Consider the following 27,325-nt stretch of genomic DNA (forward strand, 5'->3'; position numbering starts at 1 on the left):
GACCCGCATAGAAGACCAGCCATAAACGCCTTCGCAGTCGACGCCGACGACATCAAGCATTTCCCGGTTAGTCCGTTCCGGTCTACCACGTCCACCTCATCTCGGGAACTTCCAGCCGTCGCATCGCGGCGTTGAGAAGTACCGCTATTTTGTCGGGCGGCCGAACCTCCGACTGCCCTTGCACAACTCACCGTAGTGCGCCAGTTTTCTTTCTTGGAGACCCGTATCGCTGCTGGCCTCCGGCGAGAAGGCCGGCCGGCTGAAATTTAGGAAAAATTAAATACACGTGTACCTTGATTAAATATATTGATATTTACATCCCTGTTCAATTGCGAATGTATGCGGAGTTAGACCCGAGAGCCTTATTTGTCCTCGTTGTTTGCCTAGAATCAAAAAGGTCGCGAGCATTAGTTAGATGGTATAGTTTACAGTGCAGTTACGTACCTTTTTGGCCTGTCCATTCTTTTCCCCTGGATCTCCTCAGGATTAGGTGCCCATACACACGCGCATCGCGTATGTTCCTTTTGAGGGCCGTGGTTCCATGCGAGCTCTACCAATAAGTGACTGGTAGAGCATAACTTTCCGCGGCGCCTGTACCCTTTTCCAGCAAAACAAATCCTCTGCTTTGACCGCGTAAGTATTGAAGACGGCGGCCAGGTTTCGGTCTTAAAGGCTGAGGAAGGATAGATCAGTTAAGAGGAGCATGAATTTATTTTCATGCTCCTCTTAACTGATCTATCCTTATCCTTGTACTTACCATATTCAGTAAACATTTGTGAAACCGAAAATGTGTGAGTTTTTCCAGTGGGGGAGATGGAACCGTCGTAGTCGCGAGGAGGGGGCTCCTGCCGACAGATAATAGGGTGTGCCCTGCAGCATCTTGAGGGCATCCACGGTTGGGTGGGAGCGCTTGGCTAGGTCATCGATAGCCACCAAATTTCATCAATTTTTCCGTCAATATTTGTAGATATTTACATTTGTTTACGTTTTTGTCCTTAGTGATGACCGAAAGATTAGTGATGAGAGACAGCGGAGTTGTCGATATTTATGTTGCGAGCTGTGGCATTAGGGGTACCCTCCCCCTGAGATAAGACTGAGCTAGCGGCACTGCCACCGAAAATAAGCAGTTCGTAACATAGAAGAATCTTTTTGGCAGAATCGCCAGTAATACGATCCCCGACGACCTCTCCATTAGGACTCCGACCAACACCATCACCAGCTATTTGGCAGCTTAAGCGAAGCTAGAGGACCCACTGGCTTTTATAGGGAGAAGGAAAATAGGGCGACAACTAAGGAACAGTGGGAGAAGTCATAGCCAGCCACTGCCAGGATGCTGGATGACTTCCTGCAGCATCAGCGAATCAACCCCGCGGGACTCGCGTGAAAGATGGCGAAGCATTCGTGGGACGAGAAGCAAGCTTTTAACTACTAAGTAATATAAATAAAAACATTCGTTGAACATTCCATTTATTTTTATTTAATTTCTTTGTGTATCAGCAGACTCCTCCTTTCTAAATTTCTCCAATTGATTTGTTTTCCGTTTGGCAATAAACACAGCTGCTTGTCAGTAAGACTATGCTACATGCATTGCGGGCGAACTTTGAAAACTTCGGTCACACTACAAAGAATAAGATTTTTCGACTAGTGAAACTCTTAGCCGATCTGAGTACTAGGCTTAATAATGGTGTCTCCGCCAACATTGTTTTCAGCTTGCTCTTTATGTAAATTTGTGGGTCTGTTGTGGACGGCCTATCGATAGCGATATCGAATCTGGGCACAGGGTGGTCATACTGTTATCGATAACAATTTTTGGTAGAACGCAGGGTCGCTTAAATACCAAAAAAAATATACACTGGGGTGGTCTGGTCGCCCGAATGTTATCCGGCCGTTGACCCGCAAAATTCGAGGACCGACACGCCTTCCAAGTGCCGACAACGGGAGCCTGTAGGCTTCAGTCTATTTTTTTATTAGTTTAAGTATATTTAAATTGTTTTTTTCGTCCTATTTATTCCTTTATTTATTTATTCACCAACGCATATTGACCATTTACATATATTATCTACATCTACGTATAATATCTATATTTACATATACATTTATATATTATCTACATCCATATTTACGCGCCAATTAATGTACACTCTTATAGTTGTGTTTAATAGTAATCTTGGAGTAATCACGTAAATTGTACGGTTGGGAAAATGTATGGGATACTTAGACAACTTTACGACGCGAATACCTTTTTATCAATAAATTCAAAAATACTCATTGTGATAACTATATATTTAATCGCAAGGGCGTAAATCGAATCCCTGATACAACTTTTAAAATTTTTGATATGCCGCTAAATGTCTGAATCGAGTACAAAACACTAGTAATGTTGCACAAAGTAATAACAACTGCCGAGCCAAAATATCTTTTTAGCATCTGAAATTCAGCGCTTCCAACAGAACAAACAATCTAATTTGTCAAATAGTAAAACATTAAATCTGCCACGCAATTCAAAGAAAAATTACACACACATCTTCAATGCAGGTATTAATTTAAAACAGCGGTCGGCAGCGGCCTATTAAGTGAGCATAGGGAATTGTTCTGCCCATCCGCTGCTCGCTCACGTATAACGTAGATGTTCGTGTGATTTCGGCATGGGTCTTCGGATCTTTTTTTTCTCAGCTTCGGCGCACTTTTTTGCTGCTGCGGAAGAGGTTCTCAGTGAAAAGCAGAGAATCGTCAGACTTCAGCGCGCCGCTCGGAAACTTCGTGTTTTTAAACTCACACTGATGCAAGGCAAGCTTTAATTTCATTTAGTTTTAATGTCCCTTCAGTTCCAAAAAAAAAGTTTCACTTGTGAATCACCTTGGGAATCACGTGGGACATGTCCTCTTGCACAAGTGAAGAACAAGTGACGCTCCATACAGAAAATTGTATGGGATGTCCGCATTTTCACAAGTGAAAATTCAAATGAAAATTTTTCGAAGTCCTACGGGATTTCACTTGTTCCTTATACTCATTTTTCGTATGGCCTGTCACGTGCCGGTGACACGTCCCAAGTGAATCACTTGTGAAAATCAGAATTCTTCCATGAGTTTTCACTTGCGAAATCACTTGCAAGTGACACGTCCCAAGTGTAATCACTTGGGAAAATCAGAATTTTTCCATGAGTTTTCACTTATGAAAATATAGAATTTAAAGTACACACATTTTATTTACTTTTAAATTCATTTTAATTAAATAGTGAAAATTTAGGTTATCTGTTAAAGGACAATTATTATAGTAAGCCTAGTTTTATGTTACGTTATTGGCTTTTTACATTGGTCATCGCTTTCCTTAAACCTTTGTCCGGGTCCTCCGAATCCTTGGCCAACGCTCCTAAAAAATGTATGGGGATATGATTAAAAAATGCGTTTTACTTGTTTATTTGTATATTTACCTTTTAGAGCTGTGTATAAACCCTTTGCGGGTATTTTTTGAAATATAAAATGAAGTTTCAAAAGTGAACAATATCTTTTATATATTTGTATAGCTAATTCAAATATTCAGGCATTTTATCTCACATTTTTAATTGTATTTTAATGGTATATTCTGAAACATTAAATAGTATATTTTAGTATTTTTTTTACGGATAAATGGAATTCTTCAATTTTTCCGGCACGGTCACGCTGATCGGAGTTCCACATATCGTACTTGCATTGTGTCTTAATACTCACATCGACGAAAAACTCGAGCTAACTTTTCGCCGGGTCTGTTTTTCAGCGCGGTACTCAGATGAGCTAAGGAAATCCCAGAAAAAATACCAGATTTAGCGAGTGAATTTCGATGAAAGCCCTTAGCCGCGGCCCAAAGAATAAGAAATTTTATCTTTGGCGGTGTTCGTGCAAAGGCGATGTGGAAACTAAAAACTAAAAATGGAAGGAAAACCCCAAAATCGACTGCAGGAGGTCAGTGCAGATGAAATAGAACGCCTAATCCAAGCTGTTGCCCTTTATTGTGGGATTTCACCGACAGGAAGCAATACCACAACAGGGGCAAGTCCGCAGAATAGTTGAAGTGCGGGAGGAGATCCACTAGAGAGTCCCAGTGCGAAGGAACTTTCCGAGTGGGACTTCGCTTTCTACATGGACATCCTGCCGAGCGTGTCCTCGTATAGAAAGTAAGATCTGGCCAAAAGAATTTGGTTACGTTGTACTAATAGATGTTGCAATTGGAGTCGATAATGGGAGGGACTTTATCGATAGGTTAGGTCGATAGGGCGATAGTTGCAGCGGCGGGATGAATCTGGCGGGCGATCTGGCCATTTGAGGATTAATCCCGGTTCACTCTGGGATTACCTTAAATGGACCCATGTATCCAACGACCCAATTTTGAGAGAGGCCATGAAATATGGCGGGGGAGGATCGATGATCAGCAGATAAGCAGCATATCAGATAAATGCAGCCATATTGTCCAACCAGGCAGATGCAGCTGGAAGTGCTAGGATAAATTTTGTTGTGCTTAAAATTGAATAATAGCAGCCGGGGTCCCAACACAAAGGGCCCCGGGATATTTACTTGGGACTTCCACTGATATCTGCGCGACTTCGCCATACGACCAGCCCCGACTTGGCTGCCAGCAACCGGTGTCCGTTCGACCCGCATAGAAGACCAGCCATAAACGCCTTCGCAGTCGACGCCGACGACATCAAGCATTTCCCGGTTAGTCCGTTCCGGTCTACCACGTCCACCTCATCTCGGGAACTTCCAGCCGTCGCATCGCGGCGTTGAGAAGTACCGCCATTTTGTCGGGCGGCCGAACCTCCGACTGCCCTTGCACAACTCACCGTAGTGCGCCAGTTTTCTTTCTTGGAGACCCGTATCGCTGCTGGCCTCCGGCGAGAAGGCCGGCCGGCTGAAATTTAGGAAAAATTAAATACACGTGTACCTTGATTAAATATATTGATATTTACATCCCTGTTCAATTGCGAATTTATGCGGAGTTAGACCCGAGAGCCTTATTTGTCCTCGTTGTTTGCCTAGAATCAAAAAGGTCGCGAGCATTAGTTAGATGGTATAGTTTACAGTGCAGTTACGTACCTTTTTGGCCTGTCCATTCTTTTCCCCTGGAGCTCCTCAGGATTAGGTGCCCATACACACGCGCATCGCGTATGTTCCTTTTGAGGGCCGTGGTTCCATGCGAGCTCTACCAATAAGTGACTGGTAGAGCATAACTTTCCGCGGCGCCTGTACCCTTTTCCAGCAAAACAAATCCTCTGCTTTGACCGCGTAAGTATTGAAGACGGCGGCCAGGTTTCGGTCTTAAAGGCCTTATCCTTGTACTTACCATATTCAGTAAACATTTGTGAAACCGAAATTGTGTGAGTTTTTCCAGTGGGGGAGATGGAACCGTCGTAGTCGCGAGGACGGGGCTCCTGCCGACAGACAATAGGGTGTGCCCTGCAGCATCTTGAGGGCATCCACGGTTGGGTGGGAGCGCTTGGCTAGGTCATCGATAGCCACGAAATTTCATCAATTTTTCCGTCAATATTTGTAGATATTTACATTTGTTTACGTTTTTGTCCTTAGTGATGACCGAAAGATTAGTGATGAGAGACAGCGGAGTTGTTGATATTTATGTTGCGAGCTGTGGCATTAGGGGTACCCTCCCCCTGAGATAAGACTGAGCTAGCGGCACTGCCACCGAAAATAAGCAGTTCGTAACATAGAAGTATCTTTTTGGCAGAATCGCCAGTAATACGATCCCCGACGACCTCTCCATTAGGACTCCGACCAACACCATCACCAGCTATTTGGCAGCTTAAGCGAAGCTAGAGGACACACTGGCTTTTATAGGGAGAAGGAAAATAGGGCGACAACTAAGGAACAGTGGGAGAAGCCATAGCCAGCCACTGCCAGGATGCTGGATGACTTCCTGCAGCATCAGCGAATCAACCCCGCGGGACTCGCGTGAAAGATGGCGAAGCATTCGTGGGACGAGAAGCAAGCTTTTAACTACTAAGTAATATAAATAAAAACATTCGTTGAACATTCCATTTATTTTTAATTTAATTTCTTTGTGTATCAGCAGACTCCTCCTTTCTAAATTTCTCCAATTGATTTGTTTTCCGCTTGGCAATAAACACAGCTGCTTGTCAGTAAGACTATGCTACATGCATTGCGGGCGAACTTTGAAAACTTCGGTCACACTACAAAGAATAAGATTTTTCGACTAGTGAAACTCTTAGCCGATCTGAGTACTAGGCTTAATAATGGTGTCTCCGCCAACATTGTTTTCAGCTTGCTCTTTATGTAAATTTGTGGGTCTGTTGTGGACGGCCTATCGATAGCGATATCGAATCTGGGCACAGGGTGGTCATACTGTTATCGATAACAATTTTTGGTAGAACGCAGGGTCGCTTAAATACCAAAAAAAATATACACTGGGGTGGTCTGGTCGCCCGAATGTTATCCGGCCGTTGACCCGCAAAATTCGAGGACCGACACGCCTTCCAAGTGGCGACAACGGGAGCCTGTAGGCTTCAGTCTATTTTTTTATTAGTTTAAGTATAATCAAATTGATTTTTTCGTCTTATTTATTCCTTTATTTATTTATTCACCAACGCATATTGACCATTTACATATATTATCTACATCTACGCATAATATCTATATTTACATATACATTTATATATTATCTACATCCATATTTACGCGCCAATTAATGTACACTCTTATAGTTGTGTTTAATAGTAATCTTGGAGTAATCACGTAAATTGTACGGTTGGGAAAATGTATGGGATACTTAGACAACTTTACGACACGAATACCTTTTTATCAATAAATTCAAAAATACTCATTGTGAGAACTATATATTTAATCGCAAGGGCGTAGATCGAATCCCTGATACAACTTTTAAAATTTTTGATATGCCGCTAAATGTCTGAATCGAGTACAAAACACTAGTAATGTTGCACAAAGTAATAACAACTGCCGAGCCAAAATATCTTTTTAGCATCTGAAATTCAGCGCTTCCAACAGAACAAACAATCTAATTTGTCAAATAGTAAAACATTAAATCTGCCACGCAATTCAAAGAAAAATTACACACACATCTTCAATGCAGGTATTAATTTAAAACAGCGGTCGGCAGCGGCCTATTAAGTGAGCATAGGGAATTGTTCTGCCCATCCGCTGCTCGCTCACGTATAACGTAGATGTTCGTGTGATTTCGGCATGGGTCTTCGGATCTTTTTTTTCTCAGCTTCGGCGCACTTTTTTGCTGCTGCGGAAGAGGTTCTCAGTGAAAAGCAGAGAATCGTCAGACTTCAGCGCGCCGCTCGGAAACTTCGTGTTTTTAAACTCACACTGATGCAAGGCAAGCTTTAATTTCATTTAGTTTTAATGTCCCTTCAGTTCCAAAAAAAAAGTTTCACTTGTGAATCACCTTGGGAATCACGTGGGACATGTCCTCTTGCACAAGTGAAGAACAAGTGACGCTCCATACAGAAAATTGTATGGGATGTCCGCATTTTCACAAGTGAAAATTCAAATGAAAATTTTTCGAAGTCCTACGGGATTTCACTTGTTCCTTATACTCATTTTTCGTATGGCCTGTCACGTGCCGGTGACACGTCCCAAGTGAATCACTTGTGAAAATCAGAATTCTTCCATGAGTTTTCACTTGCGAAATCACTTGCAAGTGACACGTCCCAAGTGTAATCACTTGGAAAAATCAGAATTTTTACATGAGTTTTCACTTATGAAAATATAGAATTTAAAGTACATACATTTTATTTACTTTTAAATTCATTTTAATTAAATAGTGAAAATTTAGGTTATCTGTTAAAAGACAATTATTATAGTAAGCCTAGTTTTATGTTACGTTATTGGCTTTTTACATTGGTCATCGCTTTCCTTAAACCTTTGTCCGGGTCCTCCGAATCCTTGGCCAACGCTCCTACAAAATGTATGGGGATATGATTAAGAAATGCGTTTTACTTGTTTATTTGTATATTTACCTTTTAGAGCTGTGTATAAACCCTTTGCGGGTATTTTTTGAAATATAAAATGAAGTTTCAAAAGTGAACAATATCTTTTATATATTTGTATAGCTAATTCAAATATTCAGGCATTTTATCTCACATTTTTAATTGTATTTTAATGGTATATTCTGAAACATTAAATAGTATATTTTAGTATTTTTTTTACGGATAAATGGAATTCTTCAATTTTTCCGGCACGGTCACGCTGATCGGAGTTCCACATATCGTACTTGCATTGTGTCTTAATACTCACATCGACGAAAAACTCGAGCTAACCATAGGAGTAACCGAGAGGCAAATACGCGGCTAACGCTTTTCGCCGGGTCTGTTTTTCAGCGCGGTACTCAGATGAGCTAAGGAAATCCCAGAAAAAATAACAGATTTAGCGAGTGAATTTCGATGAAAGCCCTTAGCCGCGGCCCAAAGAATAAGAAATTTTATCTTTGGCGGTGTTCGTGCAAAGGCGATGTGGAAACTAAAAACTAAAAATGGAAGGAAAACCCCAAAATCGACTGCAGGAGGTCAGTGCAGATGAAATAGAACGCCTAATCCAAGCTGTTACCCTGTATTGTGGGATTTCACCGACAGGAAGCAATACCACAACAGGGGCAAGTCCGCAGAATAGTTGAAGTGCGGGAGGAGATCCACTAGAGAGTCCCAGTGCGAAGGAACTTTCCGAGTGGGACTTCGCTTTCTACATGGACATCCTGCCGAGCGTGTCCTCGTATAGAAAGTAAGATCTGGCCAAAAGAATTTGGTTACGTTATACTAATAGATGTTGCAATTGGAGTCGATAATGGGAGGGACTTTATCGATAGGTTAGGTCGATAGGGCGATAGTTGCAGCGGCGGGATGAATCTGGCGGGCGATCTGGCCATTTGAGGATTAATCCCGGTTCGCTCTGGGATTACCTTAAATGGACCCATGTATCCAACGACCCAATTTTGAGAGAGGCCATGAAATATGGCGGGGAAGGATCGATGATCAGCAGATAAGCAGCATATCAGATAAATGCAGCCATATTGTCCAACCAGGCAGATGCAGCTGGAAGTGCTAGGATAAATTTTGTTGTGCTTAAAATTGAATAATAGCAGCCGGGGTCCCAACACAAAGGGCCCCGGGATATTTACTTGGGACTTCCACTGATATCTGCGCGACTTCGCCATACGTACCAGCCCCGACTTGGCTGCCAGCAACCGGTGTCCGTTCGACCCGCATAGAAGACCAGCCATAAACGCCTTCGCAGTCGACGCCGACGACATCAAGCATTTCCCGGTTAGTCCGTTCCGGTCTACCACGTCCACCTCATCTCGGGAACTTCCAGCCGTCGCATCGCGGCGTTGAGAAGTACCGCTATTTTGTCGGGCGGCCGAACCTCCGACTGCCCTTGCACAACTCACCGTAGTGCGCCAGTTTTCTTTCTTGGAGACCCGTATCGCTGCTGGCCTCCGGCGAGAAGGCCGGCCGGCTGAAATTTAGGAAAAATTAAATACACGTGTACCTTGATTAAATATATTGATATTTACATCCCTGTTCAATTGCGAATTTATGCGGAGTTAGACCCGAGAGCCTTATTTGTCCTCGTTGTTTGCCTAGAATCAAAAAGGTCGCGAGCATTAGTTAGATGGTATAGTTTACAGTGCAGTTACGTACCTTTTTGGCCTGTCCATTCTTTTCCCCTGGAGCTCCTCAGGATTAGGTGCCCATACACACGCGCATCGCGTATGTTCCTTTTGAGGGCCGTGGTTCCATGCCAGCTCTACCAATAAGTGACTGGTAGAGCATAACTTTCCGCGGCGCCTGTACCCTTTTCCAGCAAAACAAATCCTCTGCTTTGACCGCGTAAGTATTGAAGACGGCGGCCAGGTTTCGGTCTTAAAGGCCTTATCCTTGTACTTACCGTATTCAGTAAACATTTGTGAAACCGAAATTGTGTGAGTTTTTCCAGGGGGGGAGATGGAACCGTCGTAGTCGCGAGGACGGGGCTCCTGCCGACAGACAATAGGGTGTGCCCTGCAGCATCTTGAGGGCATCCACGGTTGGGTGGGAGCGCTTGGCTAGGTCATCGATAGCCACCAAATTTCATCAATTTTTCCGTCAATATTTGTAGATATTTACATTTGTTTACGTTTTTGTCCTTAGTGATGACCGAAAGATTAGTGATGAGAGACAGCGGAGTTGTTGATATTTATGTTGCGAGCTGTGGCATTAGGGGTACCCTCCCCCTGAGATAAGACTGAGCTAGCGGCACTGCCACCGAAAATAAGCAGTTCGTAACATAGAAGTATCTTTTTGGCAGAATCGCCAGTAATACGATCCCCGACGACCTCTCCATTAGGACTCCGACCAACACCATCACCAGCTATTTGGCAGCTTAAGCGAAGCTAGAGGAGCCACTGGCTTTTATAGGGAGAAGGAAAATAGGGCGACAACTAAGGAACAGTGGGAGAAGCCATAGCCAGCCACTGCCAGGATGCTGGATGACTTCCTGCAGCATCAGCGAATCAACCCCGCGGGACTCGCGTGAAAGATGGCGAAGCATTCGTGGGACGAGAAGCAAGCTTTTAACTACTAAGTAATATAAATAAAAACATTCGTTGAACATTCCATTTATTTTTAATTTAATTTCTTTGTGTATCAGCAGACTCCTCCTTTCTAAATTTCTCCAATTGATTTGTTTTCCGTTTGGCAATAAACACAGCTGCTAGTCAGTAAGACTATGCTACATGCATTGCGGGCGAACTTTGAAAACTTCGGTCACACTACAAAGAATAAGATTTTTCGACTAGTGAAACTCTTAGCCGATCTGAGTACTAGGCTTAATAATGGTGTCTCCGCCAACATTGTTTTCAGCTTGCTCTTTATGTAAATTTGTGGGTCTGTTGTGGACGGCCTATCGATAGCGATATCGAATCTGGGCACAGGGTGGTCATACTGTTATCGATAACAATTTTTGGTAGAACGCAGGGTCGCTTAAATTCCAAAAAAAATATACACTGGGGTGGTCTGGTCGCCCGAATGTTATCCGGCCGTTGACCCGCAAAATTCGAGGACCGACACGCCTTCCAAGTGGCGACAACGGGAGCCTGTAGGCTTCAGTCTATTTTTTTATTAGTTTAAGTATATTCAAATTGTTTTTTTCATCTTATTTATTCCTTTATTTATTTATTCACCAACGCATATTGACCATTTACATATATTATCTACATCTACGCATAACATCTATATTTACATATACATTTATATATTATCTACATCCATATTTACGCGCCAATTAATGTACACTCTTATAGTTGTGTTTAATAGTAATCTTGGAGTAATCACGTAAATTGTACGGTTGGGAAAATGTATGGGATACTTAGACAACTTTACGACACGAATACCTTTTTATCAATAAATTCAAAAATACTCATTGTGAGAACTATATATTTAATCGCAAGGGCGTAGATCGAATCCCTGATACAACTTTTAAAATTTTTGATATGCCTGAATCGAGTACAAAACACTAGTAATGTTGCACAAAGTAATAACAACTGCCGAGCCAAAATATCTTTTTAGCATTTGAAATTCAGCGCTTCCAACAGAACAAACAATCTAATTTGTCAAATAGTAAAACATTAAATCTGCCACGCAATTCAAAGAAAAATTACACACACATCTTCAATACAGGTATTAATTTAAAACAGCGGTCGGCAGCGGCCTATTAAGTGAGCATAGGGAATTGTTCTGCCCATCCGCTGCTCGCTCACGTATAACGTAGATGTTCGTGTGATTTCGGCATGGGTCTTCGGATCTTTTTTTTCTCAGCTTCGGCGCACTTTTTTGCTGCTGCGGAAGAGGTTCTCAGTGAAAAGCAGAGAATCGTCAGACTTCAGCGCGCCGCTCGGAAACTTCGTGTTTTTAAACTCACACTGATGCAAGGCAAGCTTTAATTTCATTTAGTTTTAATGTCCCTTCAGTTCCAAAAAAAAAGTTTCACTTGTGAATCACCTTGGGGATCACGTGGGACATGTCCTCTTGCACAAGTGAAGAACAAGTGACGCTCCATACAGAAAATTGTATGGGATGTCCGCATTTTCACAAGTGAAAATTCAAATGAAAATTTTTCGAAGTCCTACGGGATTTCACTTGTTCCTTATACTCATTTTTCGTATGGCCTGTCACGTGCCGGTGACACGTCCCAAGTGAATCACTTGTGAAAATCAGAATTCTTCCATGAGTTTTCACTTGCGAAATCACTTGCAAGTGACACGTCCCAAGTGTAATCACTTGGGAAAATCAGAATTTTTCCATGAGTTTTCACTTATGAAAATATAGAATTTAAAGTACACACATTTTATTTACTTTTAAATTCATTTTAATTAAATAGTGAAAATTTAGGTTATCTGTTAAAGGACAATTATTATAGTAAGCCTAGTTTTATGTTACGTTATTGGCTTTTTACATTGGTCATCGCTTTCCTTAAACCTTTGTCCGGGTCCTCCGAATCCTTGGCCAACGCTCCTAAAAAATGTATGGGGATATGATTAAAAAATGCGTTTTACTTGTTTATTTGTATATTTACCTTTTAGAGCTGTGTATAAACCCTTTGCGGGTATTTTTTGAAATATAAAATGAAGTTTCAAAAGTGAACAATATCTTTTATATATTTGTATAGCTAATTCAAATATTCAGGCATTTTATCTCACATTTTTAATTGTATTTTAATGGTATATTCTGAAACATTAAATAGTATATTTTAGTATTTTTTTTTACGGATAAATGGAATTCTTCAATTTTTCCGGCACGGTCACGCTGATCGGAGTTCCACATATCGTACTTGCATTGTGTCTTAATACTCACATCGACGAAAAACTCGAGCTAACCATAGGAGTAACCGAGAGGCAAATACGCGGCTAACGCTTTTCGCCGGGTCTGTTTTTCAGCGCGGTACTCAGATGAGCTAAGGAAATCCCAGAAAAAATACCAGATTTAGCGAGTGAATTTCGATGAAAGCCCTTAGCCGCGGCCCAAAGAATAAGAAATTTTATCTTTGGCGGTGTTCGTGCAAAGGCGATGTGGAAACTAAAAACTAAAAATGGAAGGAAAACCCCAAAATCGACTGCAGGAGGTCAGTGCAGATGAAATAGAACGTCTAATCCAAGCTGTTACCCTGTATTGTGGGATTTCACCGACAGGAAGCAATACCACAACAGGGGCAAGTCCGCAGAATAGTTGAAGTGCGGGAGGAGATCCACTAGAGAGTCCCAGTGCGAAGGAACTTTCCGAGTGGGACTTCGCTTTCTACATGGACATCCTGCCGAGCGTGTCCTCGTATAGAAAGTAAGATCTGGCCAAAAGAATTTGGTTACGTTGTACTAATAGATGTTGCAATTGGAGTCGATAATGGGAGGGACTTTATCGATAGGTTAGGTCGATAGGGCGATAGTTGCAGCGGCGGGATGAATCTGGCGGGCGATCTGGCCATTTGAGGATTAATCCCGGTTCACTCTGGGATTACCTTAAATGGACCCATGTATCCAACGACCCAATTTTGAGAGAGGCCATGAAATATGGCGGGGGAGGATCGATGATCAGCAGATAAGCAGCATATCAGATAAATGCAGCCATATTGTCCAACCAGGCAGATGCAGCTGGAAGTGCTAGGATAAATTTTGTTGTGCTTAAAATTGAATAATAGCAGCCGGGGTCCCAACACAAAGGGCCCCGGGATATTTACTTGGGACTTCCACTGATATCTGCGCGACTTCGCCATACGTACCAGCCCCGACTTGGCTGCCAGCAACCGGTGTCCGTTCGACCCGCATAGAAGACCAGCCATAAACGTCTTCGCAGTCGACGCCGACGACATCAAGCATTTCCCGGTTAGTCCGTTCCGGTCTACCACGTCCACCTCATCTCGGGAACTTCCAGCCGTCGCATCGCGGCGTTGAGAAGTACCGCCATTTTGTCGGGCGGCCGAACCTCCGACTGCCCTTGCACAACTCACCGTAGTGCGCCAGTTTTCTTTCTTGGAGACCCGTATCGCTGCTGGCCTCCGGCGAGAAGGCCGGCTGGCTGAAATTTAGGAAAAATTAAATACACGTGTACCTCGATTAAATATATTGATATTTACATCCCTGTTCAATTGCGAATTTATGCGGAGTTAGACCCGAGAGCCTTATTTGTCCTCGTTGTTTGCCTAGAATCAAAAAGGTCGCGAGCATTAGTTAGATGGTATAGTTTACAGTGCAGTTACGTACCTTTTTGGCCTGTCCATTCTTTTTCCCTGGAGCTCCTCAGGATTAGGTGCCCATACACACGCGCATCGCGTATGTTCCTTTTGAGGGCCGTGGTTCCATGCGAGCTCTTCCAATAAGTGACTGGTAGAGCATAACTTTCCGCGGCGCCTGTACCCTTTTCCAGCAAAACAAATCCTCTGCTTTGACCGCGTAAGTATTGAAGACGGCGGCCAGGTTTCGGTCTTAAAGGCCTTATCCTTGTACTTACCATATTCAGTAAACATTTGTGAAACCGAAATTGTGTGAGTTTTTCCAGTGGGGGAGATGGAACCGTCGTAGTCGCGAGGACGGGGCTCCTGCCGACAGACAATAGGGTGTGCCCTGCAGCATCTTGAGGGCATCCACGGTTGGGTGGGAGCGCTTGGCTAGGTCATCGATAGCCACCAAATTTCATCAATTTTTCCGTCAATATTTGTAGATATTTACATTTGTTTACGTTTTTGTCCTTAGTGATGACCGAAAGATTAGTGATGAGAGACAGCGGAGTTGTTGATATTTATGTTGCGAGCTGTGGCATTAGGGGTACCCTCCCCCTGAGATAAGACTGAGCTAGCGGCACTGCCACCGAAAATAAGCAGTTCGTAACATAGAAGTATCTTTTTGGCAGAATCGCCAGTAATACGATCCCCGACGACCTCTCCATTAGGACTCCGACCAACACCATCACCAGCTATTTGGCAGCTTAAGCGAAGCTAGAGGACCCACTGGCTTTTATAGGGAGAAGGAAAATAGGGCGACAACTAAGGAACAGTGGGAGAAGCCATAGCCAGCCACTGCCAGGATGCTGGATGACTTCCTGCAGCATCAGCGAATCAACCCCGCGGGACTCGCGTGAAAGATGGCGAAGCATTCGTGGGACGAGAAGCAAGCTTTTAACTACTAAGTAATATAAATAAAAACATTCGTTGAACATTCCATTTATTTTTAATTTAATTTCTTTGTGTATCAGCAGACTCCTCCTTTCTAAATTTCTCCAATTGATTTGTTTTCCGTTTGGCAATAAACACAGCTGCTAGTCAGTAAGACTATGCTACATGCATTGCGGGCGAACTTTGAAAACTTCGGTCACACTACAAAGAATAAGATTTTTCGACTAGTGAAACTCTTAGCCGATCTGAGTACTAGGCTTAATAATGGTGTCTCCGCCAACATTGTTTTCAGCTTGCTCTTTATGTAAATTTGTGGGTCTGTTGTGGACGGCCTATCGATAGCGATATCGAATCTGGGCACAGGGTGGTCATACTGTTATCGATAACAATTTTTGGTAGAACGCAGGGTCGCTTAAATACCAAAAAAAATATACACTGGGGTGGTCTGGTCGCCCGAATGTTATCCGGCCGTTGACCCGCAAAATTCGAGGACCGACACGCCTTCCAAGTGGCGACTACGGGAGCCTGTAGGCTTCAGTCTATTTTTTTATTAGTTTAAGTATATTCAAATTGTTTTTTTCGTCTTATTTATTCCTTTATTTATTTATTCACCAACTCATATTGACCATTTACATATATTATCTACATCTACGCATAATATCTATATTTACATATACATTTATATATTATCTACATCCTTATTTACGCGCCAATTAATGTACACTCTTATAGTTGTGTTTAATAGTAATCTTGGAGTAATCACGTAAATTTTACGGTTGGGAAAATGTATGGGATACTTAGACAACTTTACGACACGAATACCTTTTTATCAATAAATTCAAAAATACTCATTGTGAGAACTATATATTTAATCGCAAGGGCGTAGATCGAATCCCTGATACAACTTTTAAAATTTTTGATATGCCGCTAAATGTCTGAATCGAGTACAAAACACTAGTAATGTTGCACAAAGTAATAACAACTGCCGAGCCAAAATATCTTTTTAGCATCTGAAATTCAGCGCTTCCAACAGAACAAACAATCTAATTTGTCAAATAGTAAAACATAAAATCTGCCACGCAATTCAAAGAAAAATTACACACACATCTTCAATGCAGGTATTAATTTAAAACAGCGGTCGGCAGCGGCCTATTAAGTGAGCATAGGGAATTGTTCTGCCCATCCGCTGCTCGCTCACGAATAACGTAGATGTTCGTGTGATTTCGGCATGGGTCTTCGGATCTTTTTTTTCTCAGCTTCGGCGCACTTTTTTGCTGCTGCGGAAGAGGTTCTCAGTGAAAAGCAGAGAATCGTCAGACTTCAGCGCGCCGCTCGGAAACTTCGTGTTTTTAAACTCACACTGATGCAAGGCAAGCTTTAATTTCATTTAGTTTTAATGTCCCTTCAGTTCCAAAAAAAAAGTTTCACTTGTGAATCACCTTGGGAATCACGTGGGACATGTCCTCTTGCACAAGTGAAGAACAAGTGACGCTCCATACAGAAAATTGTATGGGATGTCCGCATTTTCACAAGTGAAAATTCAAATGAAAATTTTTCGAAGTCCTACGGGATTTCACTTGTTCCTTATACTCATTTTTCGTATGGCCTGTCACGTGCCGGTGACACGTCCCAAGTGAATCACTTGTGAAAATCAGAATTCTTCCATGAGTTTTCACTTGCGAAATCACTTGCAAGTGACACGTCCCAAGTGTAATCACTTGGTAAAATCAGAATTTTTCCATGAGTTTTCACTTATGAAAATATAGAATTTAAGGTACACACATTTTATTTACTTTTAAATTCATTTTAATTAAATAGTGAAAATTTAGGTTATCTGTTAAAGGACAATTATTATAGTAAGCCTAGTTTTATGTTACGTTATTGGCTTTTTACATTGGTCATCGCTTTCCTTAAACCTTTGTCCGGGTCCTCCGAATCCTTGGCCAACGCTCCTAAAAAATGTATGGGGATATGATTAAAAAATGCGTTTTACTTGTTTATTTGTATATTTACCTTTTAGAGCTGTGTATAAACCCTTTGCGGGTATTTTTTGAAATATAAAATGAAGTTTCAAAAGTGAACAATATCTTTTTCATATTTGTATAGCTAATTCAAATATTCAGGCATTTTATCTCACATTTTTAATTGTATTTTAATGGTATATTCTGAAACATTAAATAGTATATTTTAGTATTTTTTTTTACGGATAAATGGAATTCTTCAATTTTTCCGGCACGGTCACGCTGATCGGAGTTCCACATATCGTACTTGCATTGTGTCTTAATACTCACATCGACGAAAAACTCGAGCTAACCATAGGAGTAACCGAGAGGCAAATACGCGGCTAACGCTTTTCGCCGGGTCTGTTTTTCAGCGCGGTACTCAGATGAGCTAAGGAAATCCCAGAAGAAATACCAGATTTAGCGAGTGAATTTCGATGAAAGCCCTTAGCCGCGGCCCAAAGAATAAGAAATTTTATCTTTGGCGGTGTTCGTGCAAAGGCGATGTGGAAACTAAAAACTAAAAATGGAAGGAAAACCCCAAAATCGACTGCAGGAGGTCAGTGCAGATGAAATAGAACGTCTAATCCAAGCTGTTACCCTGTATTGTGGGATTTCACCGACAGGAAGCAATACCACAACAGGGGCAAGTCCGCAGAATAGTTGAAGTGCGGGAGGAGATCCACTAGAGAGTCCCAGTGCGAAGGAACTTTCCGAGTGGGACTTCGCTTTCTACATGGACATCCTGCCGAGCGTGTCCTCGTATAGAAAGTAAGATCTGGCCAAAAGAATTTGGTTACGTTGTACTAATAGATGTTGCAATTGGAGTCGATAATGGGAGGGACTTTATCGACAGGTTAGGTCGATAGGGCGATAGTTGCAGCGGCGGGATGAATCTGGCGGGCGATCTGGCCATTTGAGGATTAATCCCGGTTCGCTCTGGGATTACCTTAAATGGACCCATGTATCCAACGACCCAATTTTGAGAGAGGCCATGAAATATGGCGGGGGAGGATCGATGATCAGCAGATAAGCAGCATATCAGATAAATGCAGCCATATTGTCCAACCAGGCAGATGCAGCTGGAAGTGCTAGGATAAATTTTGTTGTGCTTAAAATTGAATAATAGCAGCCGGGGTCCCAACACAAAGGGCCCCGGGATATTTACTTGGGACTTCCACTGATATCTGCGCGACTTCGCCATACGTACCAGCCCCGACTTGGCTGCCAGCAACCGGTGTCCGTTCGACCCGCATAGAAGACCAGCCATAAACGCCTTCGCAGTCGACGCCGACGACATCAAGCATTTCCCGGTTAGTCCGTTCCGGTCTACCACGTCCACCTCATCTCGGGAACTTCCAGCCGTCGCATCGCGGCGTTGAGAAGTACCGCCATTTTGTCGGGCGGCCGAACCTCCGACTGCCCTTGCACAACTCACCGTAGTGCGCCAGTTTTCTTTCTTGGAGACCCGTATCGCTGCTGGCCTCCGGCGAGAAGGCCGGCCGGCTGAAATTTAGGAAAAATTAAATACACGTGTACCTTGATTAAATATATTGATATTTACATCCCTGTTCAATTGCGAATTTATGCGGAGTTAGACCCGAGAGCCTTATTTGTCCTCGTTGTTTGCCTAGAATCAAAAAGGTCGCGAGCATTAGTTAGGTGGTATAGTTTACAGTGCAGTTACGTACCTTTTTGGCCTGTCCATTCTTTTCCCCTGGAGCTCCTCAGGATTAGGTGCCCATACACACGCGCATCGCGTATGTTCCTTTTGAGGGCCGTGGTTCCATGCCAGCTCTACCAATAAGTGACTGGTAGAGCATAACTTTCCGCGGCGCCTGTACCCTTTTCCAGCAAAACAAATCCTCTGCTTTGACCGCGTAAGTATTGAAGACGGCGGCCAGGTTTCGGTCTTAAAGGCCTTATCCTTGTACTTACCATATTCAGTAAACATTTGTGAAACCGAACCGTCGTAGTCGCGAGGACGGGGCTCCTGCCGACAGACAATAGGGTGTGCCCTGCAGCATCTTGAGGGCATCCACGGTTGGGTGGGAGCGCTTGGCTAGGTCATCGATAGCCACCAAATTTCATCAATTTTTCCGTCAATATTTGTAGATATTTACATTTGTTTACGTTTTTGTCCTTAGTGATGACCGAAAGATTAGTGATGAGAGACAGCGGAGTTGTTGATATTTATGTTGCGAGCTGTGGCATTAGGGGTACCCTCCCCCTGAGATAAGACTGAGCTAGCGGCACTGCCACCGAAAATAAGCAGTTCGTAACATAGAAGTATCTTTTTGGCAGAATCGCCAGTAATACGATCCCCGACGACCTCTCCATTAGGACTCCGACCAACACCATCACCAGCTATTTGGCAGCTTAAGCGAAGCTAGAGGACCCACTGGCTTTTATAGGGAGAAGGAAAATAGGGCGACAACTAAGGAACAGTGGGAGAAGCCATAGCCAGCCACTGCCAGGATGCTGGATGACTTCCTGCAGCATCAGCGAATCAACCCCGCGGGACTCGCGTGAAAGATGGCGAAGCATTCGTGGGACGAGAAGCAAGCTTTTAACTACTAAGTAATATAAATAAAAACATTCGTTGAACATTCCATTTATTTTTAATTTAATTTCTTTGTGTATCAGCAGACTCCTCCTTTCTAAATTTCTCCAATTGATTTGTTTTCCGTTTGGCAATAAACACAGCTGCTTGTCAGTAAGACTATGCTACATGCATTGCGGGCGAACTTTGAAAACTTCGGCCACACTACAAAGAATAAGATTTTTCGACTAGTGAAACTCTTAGCCGATCTGAGTACTAGGCTTAATAATGGTGTCTCCGCCAACATTGTTTTCAGCTTGCTCTTTATGTAAATTTGTGGGTCTGTTGTGGACGGCCTATCGATAGCGATATCGAATCTGGGCACAGGGTGGTCATACTGTTATCGATAACAATTTTTGGTAGAACGCAGGGTCGCTTAAATACAAAAAAAAATATACACTGGGGTGGTCTGGTCGCCCGAATGTTATCCGGTCGTTGACCCGCAAAATTCGAGGACCGTCACGCCTTCCAAGTGGCGACAACGGGAGCCTGTAGGCTTCAGTCTATTTTTTTATTAGTTTAAGTATATTCAAATTGTTTTTTTCATCTTATTTATTCCTTTATTTATTTATTCACCAACGCTTATTGACCATTTACATATATTATCTACATCTACGCATAATTTATATATTTACATATACATTTATATATTATCTACATCCATATTTACGCGCCAATTAATGTACACTCTTATAGTTGTGTTTAATAGTAATCTTGGAGTAATCACGTACATTTTACGGTTGGGAAAATGTATGGGATACTTAGACAACTTTACGACACGAATACCTTTTTATCAATAAATTCAAAAATACTCATTGTGAGAACTATATATTTAATCGCAAGGGCGTAGATCGAATCCCTGATACAGCTTTTAAAATTTTTGATATGCCGCTAAATGTCTGAATCGAGTACAAAACACTAGTAATGTTGCACAAAGTAATAACAACTGCCGAGCCAAAATATCTTTTTAGCATCTGAAATTCAGCGCTTCCAACAGAACAAACAATCTAATTTGTCAAATAGTAAAACATTAAATCTGCCACGCAATTCAAAGAAAAATTACACACACATCTTCAATGCAGGTATTAATTTAAAACAGCGGTCGGCAGCGGCCTATTAAGTGAGCATAGGGAATTGTTCTGCCCATCCGCTGCTCGCTCACGTATAACGTAGATGTTCGTGTGATTTCGGCATGGGTCTTCGGATCTTTTTTTTCTCAGCTTCGGCGCACTTTTTTGCTGCTGCGGAAGAGGTTCTTAGTGAAAAGCAGAGAATCGTCAGACTTCAGCGCGCCGCTCGGAAACTTCGTGTTTTTAAACTCACACTGATGAAAGGCAAGCTTTAATTTCATTTAGCTTTAATGTCCCTTCAGTTCCAAAAAAAAAGTTTCACTTGTGAATCACCTTGGGAATCACGTGGGACATGTCCTCTTGCACAAGTGAAGAACAAGTGACGCTCCATACAGAAAATTGTATGGGATGTCCGCATTTTCACAAGTGAAAATTCAAATGAAAATTTTTCGAAGTCCTACGGGATTTCACTTGTTCCTTATACTCATTTTTCGTATGGCCTGTCACGTGCCGGTGACACGTCCCAAGTGAATCACTTGTGAAAATCAGAATTTTTCCATGAGTTGTCACCTGCGAAATCACTTGCAAGTGACACGTCCCAAGTGAAATCACTTGGGAAAATCAGAATTTTTCCATGAGTTTTCACTTATGAGAATATAGAATTTAAAGTACATACATTTTATTTACTTTTAAATTCATTTTAATTAAATAGTGTTATTTAGGTTATCTGTTAAAGGACAATTATTATAGTAAGCCTAGTTTTATGTTACGTTATTGGCTTTTTACATTGGTCATCGCTTTCCTTAAACCTTTGTCCGGGTCCTCCGAATCCTTGGCCAACGCTCCTAAAAAATGTATGGGGATATGATTAAAAAATGCGTTTTACTTGTTTATTTGTATATTTACCTTTTAGAGCTGTGTATAAACCCTTTGCGGGTATTTTTTGAAATATAAAATGAAGTTTCAAAAGTGAACAATATCTTTTATATATTTGTATAGCTAATTCAAATATTCAGGCATTTTATCTCACATTTTTAATTGTATTTTAATGGTATATTCTGAAACATTAAATAGTATATTTTAGTATTTTTTTTTACGGATAAATGGAATTCTTCAATTTTTCCGGCACGGTCACGCTGATCGGAGTTCCACATATTGTACTTGCATTGTGTCTTAATACTCACATCGACGAAAAACTCGAGCTAACCTTAGGAGTAACCGAGAGGCAAATACGCGGCTAACGCTTTTCGCCGGGTCTGTTTCTCAGCGCGGTACTCAGATGAGCTAAGGAAATCCCAGAAAAAATACCAGATTTAGCGAGTAAATTTCGATGAAAGCCCTTAGCCGCGGCCCAAAGAATAAGAAATTTTATCTTTGGCGGTGTTCGTGCAAAGGCGATGTGGAAACTAAAAACTAAAAATGGAAGGAAAACCCCAATATCGACTGCAGGAGGTCAGTGCAGATGAAATAGAACGCCTAATCCAAGCTGTTGCCCTTTATTGTGGGATTTCACCGACAGGAAGCAATACCACAACAGGGGCAAGTCCGCAGAATAGTTGAAGTGCGGGAGGAGATCCACTAGAGAGTCCCAGTGCGAAGGAACTTTCCGAGTGGGACTTCGCTTTCTACATGGACATCCTGCCGAGCGTGTCCTCGTATAGAAAGTAAGATCTGGCCAAAAGAATTTGGTTACGTTGTACTAATAGATGTTGCAATTGGAGTCGATAATGGGAGGGACTTTATCGATAGGTTAGGTCGATAGGGCGATAGTTGCAGCGGCGGGATGAATCTGGCGGGCGATCTGGCCATTTGAGGATTAATCCCGGTTCACTCTGGGATTACCTTAAATGGACCCATGTATCCAACGACCCAATTTTGAGAGAGGCCATAAAATATGGCGGGGGAGGATCGATGATCAGCAGATAAGCAGCATATCAGATAAATGCAGCCATATTGTCCAACCAGGCAGATGCAGCTGGAAGTGCTAGGATAAATTTTGTTGTGCTTAAAATTGAATAATAGCAGCCGGGGTCCCAACACAAAGGGCCCCGGGATATTTACTTGGGACTTCCACTGATATCTGCGCGACTTCGCCATACGTACCAGCCCCGACTTGGCTGCCAGCAACCGGTGTCCGTTCGACCCGCATAGAAGACCAGCCATAAACGCCTTCGCAGTCGACGCCGACGACATCAAGCATTTCCCGGTTAGTCCGTTCCGGTCTACCACGTCCACCTCATCTCGGGAACTTCCAGCCGTCGCATCGCGGCGTTGAGAAGTACCGCCATTTTGTCGGGCGGTCGAACCTCCGACTGCCCTTGCACAACTCACCGTAGTGCGCCAGTTTTCTTTCTTGGAGACCCGTATCGCTGCTGGCCTCCGGCGAGAAGGCCGGCCGGCTGAAATTTAGGAAAAATTAAATACACGTGTACCTTGATTAAATATATTGATATTTACATCCCTGTTCAATTGCGAATTTATGCGGAGTTAGACCCGAGAGCCTTATTTGTCCTCGTTGTTTGCCTAGAATCAAAAAGGTCGCGAGCATTAGTTAGATGGTATAGTTTACAGTGCAGTTACGTACCTTTTTGGCCTGTCCATTCTTTTCCCCTGGAGCTCCTCAGGATTAGGTGCCCATACACACGCGCATCGCGTATGTTCCTTTTGAGGGCTGTGGTTCCATGCGAGCTCTACCAATAAGTGACTGGTAGAGCATAACTTTCCGCGGCGCCTGTACCCTTTTCCAGCAAAACAAATCCTCTGCTTTGACCGCGTAAGTATTGAAGACGGCGGCCAGGTTTCGGTCTTAAAGGCCTTATCCTTGTACTTACCATATTCAGTAAACATTTGTGAAACCGAAATTGTGTGAGTTTTTCCAGTGGGGGAGATGGAACCGTCGTAGTCGCGAGGACGGGGCTCCTGCCGACAGACAATAGGGTGTGCCCTGCAGCATCTTGAGGGCATCCACGGTTGGGTGGGAGCGCTTGGCTAGGTCATCGATAGCCACCAAATTTCATCAATTTTTCCGTCAATATTTGTAGATATTTACATTTGTTTACGTTTTTGTCCTTAGTGATGACCGAAAGATTAGTGATGAGAGACAGCGGAGTTGTTGATATTTATGTTACGGGCTGTGGCATTAGGGGTACCCTCCCCCTGAGATAAGACTGAGCTAGCGGCACTGCCACCGAAAATAAGCAGTTCGTAACATAGAAGTATCTTTTTGGCAGAATCGCCAGTAATACGATCCCCGACGACCTCTCCATTAGGACTCCGACCAACACCATCACCAGCTATTTGGCAGCTTAAGCGAAGCTAGAGGACCCACTGGCTTTTATAGCGAGAAGGAAAATAGGGCGACAACTAAGGAACAGTGGGAGAAGCCATAGCCAGCTACTGCCAGGATGCTGGATGACTTCCTGCAGCATCAGCGAATCAACCCCGCGGGACTCGCGTAAAAGATGGCGAAGCGTTCGTGGGACGAGAAGCAAGCTTTTAACTACTAAGTAATATAAATAAAAACATTCGTTGAACATTCCATTTATTTTTAATTTAATTTCTTTGTGTATCAGCAGACTCCTCCTTTCTAAATTTCTCCAATTGATTTGTTTTCCGTTTGGCAATAAACACAGCTGCTTGTCAGTAAGACTATGCTACATGCATTGCGGGCGAACTTTGAAAACTTCGGTCACACTACAAAGAATAAGATTTTTCGACTAGTGAAACTCTTAGCCGATCTGAGTACTAGGCTTAATAATGGTGTCTCCGCCAACATTGTTTTCAGCTTGCTCTTTATGTAAATTTGTGGGTCTGTTGTGGACGGCCTATCGATAGCGATATCGAATCTGGGCACAGGGTGGTCATACTGTTATCGATAACAATTTTTGGTAGAACGCAGGGTCGCTTAAATTCCAAAAAAAATATACACTGGGGTGGTCTGGTCGCCCGAATGTTATCCGGCCGTTGACCCGCAAAATTCGAGGACCGACACGCCTTCCAAGTGGCGACAACGGGAGCCTGTAGGCTTCAGTCTATTTTTTTATTAGTTTAAGTATATTCAAATTGTTTTTTTCATCTTATTTATTCCTTTATTTATTTATTCACCAACGCATATTGACCATTTACATATATTATCTACATCTACGCATAATTTATATATTTACATATACATTTATATATTATCTACATCCATATTTACGCGCCAATTAATGTACACTCTTATAGTTGTGTTTAATAGTAATCTTGGAGTAATCACGTAAATTTTACGGTTGGGAAAATGTATGGGATACTTAGACAACTTTACGACACGAATACCTTTTTATCAATAAATTCAAAAATACTCATTGTGAGAACTATATATTTAATCGCAAGGGCGTAGATCGAATCCCTGATACAACTTTTAAAATTTTTGATATGCCGCTAAATGTCTGAATCGAGAACAAAACACTAGTAATGTTGCACAAAGTAATAACAACTGCCGAGCCAAAATATCTTTTTAGCATCTGAAATTCAGCGCTTCCAACAGAACAAACAATCTAATTTGTCAAATAGTAAAACATTAAATCTGCCACGCAATTCAAAGAAAAATTACACACACATCTTCAATGCAGGTATTAATTTAAAACAGCGGTCGGCAGCGGCCTATTAAGTGAGCATAGGGAATTGTTCTGCCCATCCGCTGCTCGCTCACGTATAACGTAGATGTTCGTGTGATTTCGGCATGGCTCTTCGGATCTTTTTTTTCTCAGCTTCGGCGCACTTTTTTGCTGCTGCGGAAGAGGTTTTCAGTGAAAAGCAGAGAATCGTCAGACTTCAGCGCGCCGCTCGGAAACTTCGTGTTTTTAAACTCACACTGATGCAAGGCAAGCTTTAATTTCATTTAGTTTTAATGTCCCTTCAGTTCCAAAAAAAAAGATTCACTTGTGAATCACCTTGGGAATCACGTGGGACATGTCCTCTTGCACAAGTGAAGAACAAGTGACGCTCCATACAGAAAATTGTATGGGATGTCCGCATTTTCACAAGTGAAAATTCAAATGAAAATTTTTCGAAGTCCTACGGGATTTCACTTGTTCCTTATACTCATTTTTCGTATGGCCTGTCATGTACCGGTGACACGTCCCAAGTGAATCACTTGTGAAAATCAGAATTTTTCCATGAGTTGTCACCTGCGAAATCACTTGCAAGTGACACGTCCCAAGTGAAATCACTTGGGAAAATCAGAATTTTTCCAAGAGTTTTCACTTATGAGAATATAGAATTTAAAGTACATACATTTTATTTACTTTTAAATTCATTTTAATTAAATAGTGTTATTTAGGTTATCTGTTAAGGGACAATTATTATAGTAAGCCTAGTTTTATGTTACGTTATTGGCTTTTTACATTGGTCATCGCTTTCCTTAAACCTTTGTCCGGGTCCTCCGAATCCTTGGCCAACGCTCCTAAAAAATGTATGGGGATATGATTAAAAAATGCGTTTTACTTGTTTATTTGTATATTTACCTTTTAGAGCTGTATATAAACCCTTTGCGGGTTTTTTTGCCACAAAACATTTCATCATCCACTTTCGGCTAACGGAACCCATTGAATACCTTCAAAATATAAGTACTTTAAACTAAGATCAATGCACAACATCTGTTACGTGGGCATATTAGTGCCCGAGTCCTGACTGGGACTTGGGCCGAGGGAGAGGCGTCCGATATTCTGGCACCATTTGCCGGCATAAGCTACGTCGTATTCGGGTCGTGGGATCTTGGTAAGCCTCTCTCCTCTCCAACATAACGAGAATAAATATTAAAAGTGCCTGGAAAATAATATTAGTTCGTAAAGTTCGTCAGTCGTTAGTCCACACTGCCCCACAAGCTTAGCTGTAGCTTGATCGCAATACGATCGGGCTGTGTTTTGGCCATATTCCCTCCCCTTCACACATTCGTGTGCCAATGGATCGTCGCAGGCCGCGCAATACGATCCCCTATTGTCAAGGTTGTCCGTCAAAAGTTATGTCATTGTTCTTGACCTACTCCACTTTTCGCGTCAGCACACCCCCTTAATAAAGCTTTAGCACACCATGATTTCGAATACTTTTTCACATTACAAATTTATTGGATAATATTTAGGTCGGCGTGTGCCGGTGTTGAGTAACATAATTTTGGCTAATTCATATGGGGGTTACATTAATTTACAATTATTGTTTTGGCGGAGAGTATCGAATTTACCACCGGTGAAGGTGCACACATCAGCAAAATGCTGACTATTCACGACTACAAAACGTCGCTCAGAGAGCTCTTGCAATTGTACATACAACAACAAGGCTGATACTCGCCGCTGGAAAAGCTTATATTAGTCTATAAAACTGTAGGATACTGCACGGATATTTATATATGTATGTTTATAAGAAAGGAACCGTGTTCCCAGGATCCGGAGCGTCGAGATCTCATCGCCCAGGATTTAAAGAGGGGGTAATCTTTAAATCCTGGGCGATGAGATC

At 42.3% G+C, this 27,325-nt stretch overlaps 3 long non-coding RNA genes across 7 annotated transcripts in view; all 3 read right to left on the reverse strand.

The window, feature by feature from the left end:
- The window catches only part of LOC119559611, a 2,110-nt gene extending 1,120 nt beyond the window's left edge, over nucleotides 1-990 (reverse strand). For 3 of the 4 annotated variants that reach the window (XR_005220869.1, XR_005220866.1, XR_005220867.1), the window contains exons 1-3: nucleotides 758-990; nucleotides 445-673; nucleotides 1-383 (exon numbers count right to left, since the gene is read on the reverse strand). The exon at nucleotides 1-383 is cut by the window's left edge and continues 79 nt beyond it. This is a non-coding gene — a long non-coding RNA (uncharacterized LOC119559611). The remainder of the gene's footprint in view (nucleotides 384-444; nucleotides 674-757) is intronic. The other variant, XR_005220868.1, reaches the window with a different exon arrangement.
- Nucleotides 991-9,010: 8,020 nt separating this feature from the next.
- LOC119559618 lies at nucleotides 9,011-9,806 on the reverse strand. Its single transcript, XR_005220872.1, has 3 exons — nucleotides 9,668-9,806; nucleotides 9,145-9,606; nucleotides 9,011-9,058 (listed from the first exon to the last, which is right to left on the reverse strand). It is a non-coding gene; the product is annotated as an uncharacterized LOC119559618 (long non-coding RNA).
- An 8,291-nt stretch (nucleotides 9,807-18,097) lies between these two features.
- Nucleotides 18,098-19,004, reverse strand: LOC119559617. 2 transcript variants are annotated; one of them, XR_005220870.1, is made up of 3 exons: nucleotides 18,856-19,004; nucleotides 18,333-18,794; nucleotides 18,098-18,246 (listed from the first exon to the last, which is right to left on the reverse strand). It is a non-coding gene; the product is annotated as an uncharacterized LOC119559617 (long non-coding RNA). The 2 variants fall into 2 exon arrangements; XR_005220871.1 differs by having other exon boundaries at nucleotides 18,098-18,255.
- Nucleotides 19,005-27,325: the final 8,321 nt, after the last annotated feature.

Source organism: Drosophila subpulchrella, unplaced genomic scaffold, assembly GCF_014743375.2.
Source record: "Drosophila subpulchrella strain 33 F10 #4 breed RU33 unplaced genomic scaffold, RU_Dsub_v1.1 Primary Assembly Seq26, whole genome shotgun sequence".
Lineage (NCBI taxonomy): Eukaryota > Metazoa > Arthropoda > Insecta > Diptera > Drosophilidae > Drosophila > Drosophila subpulchrella.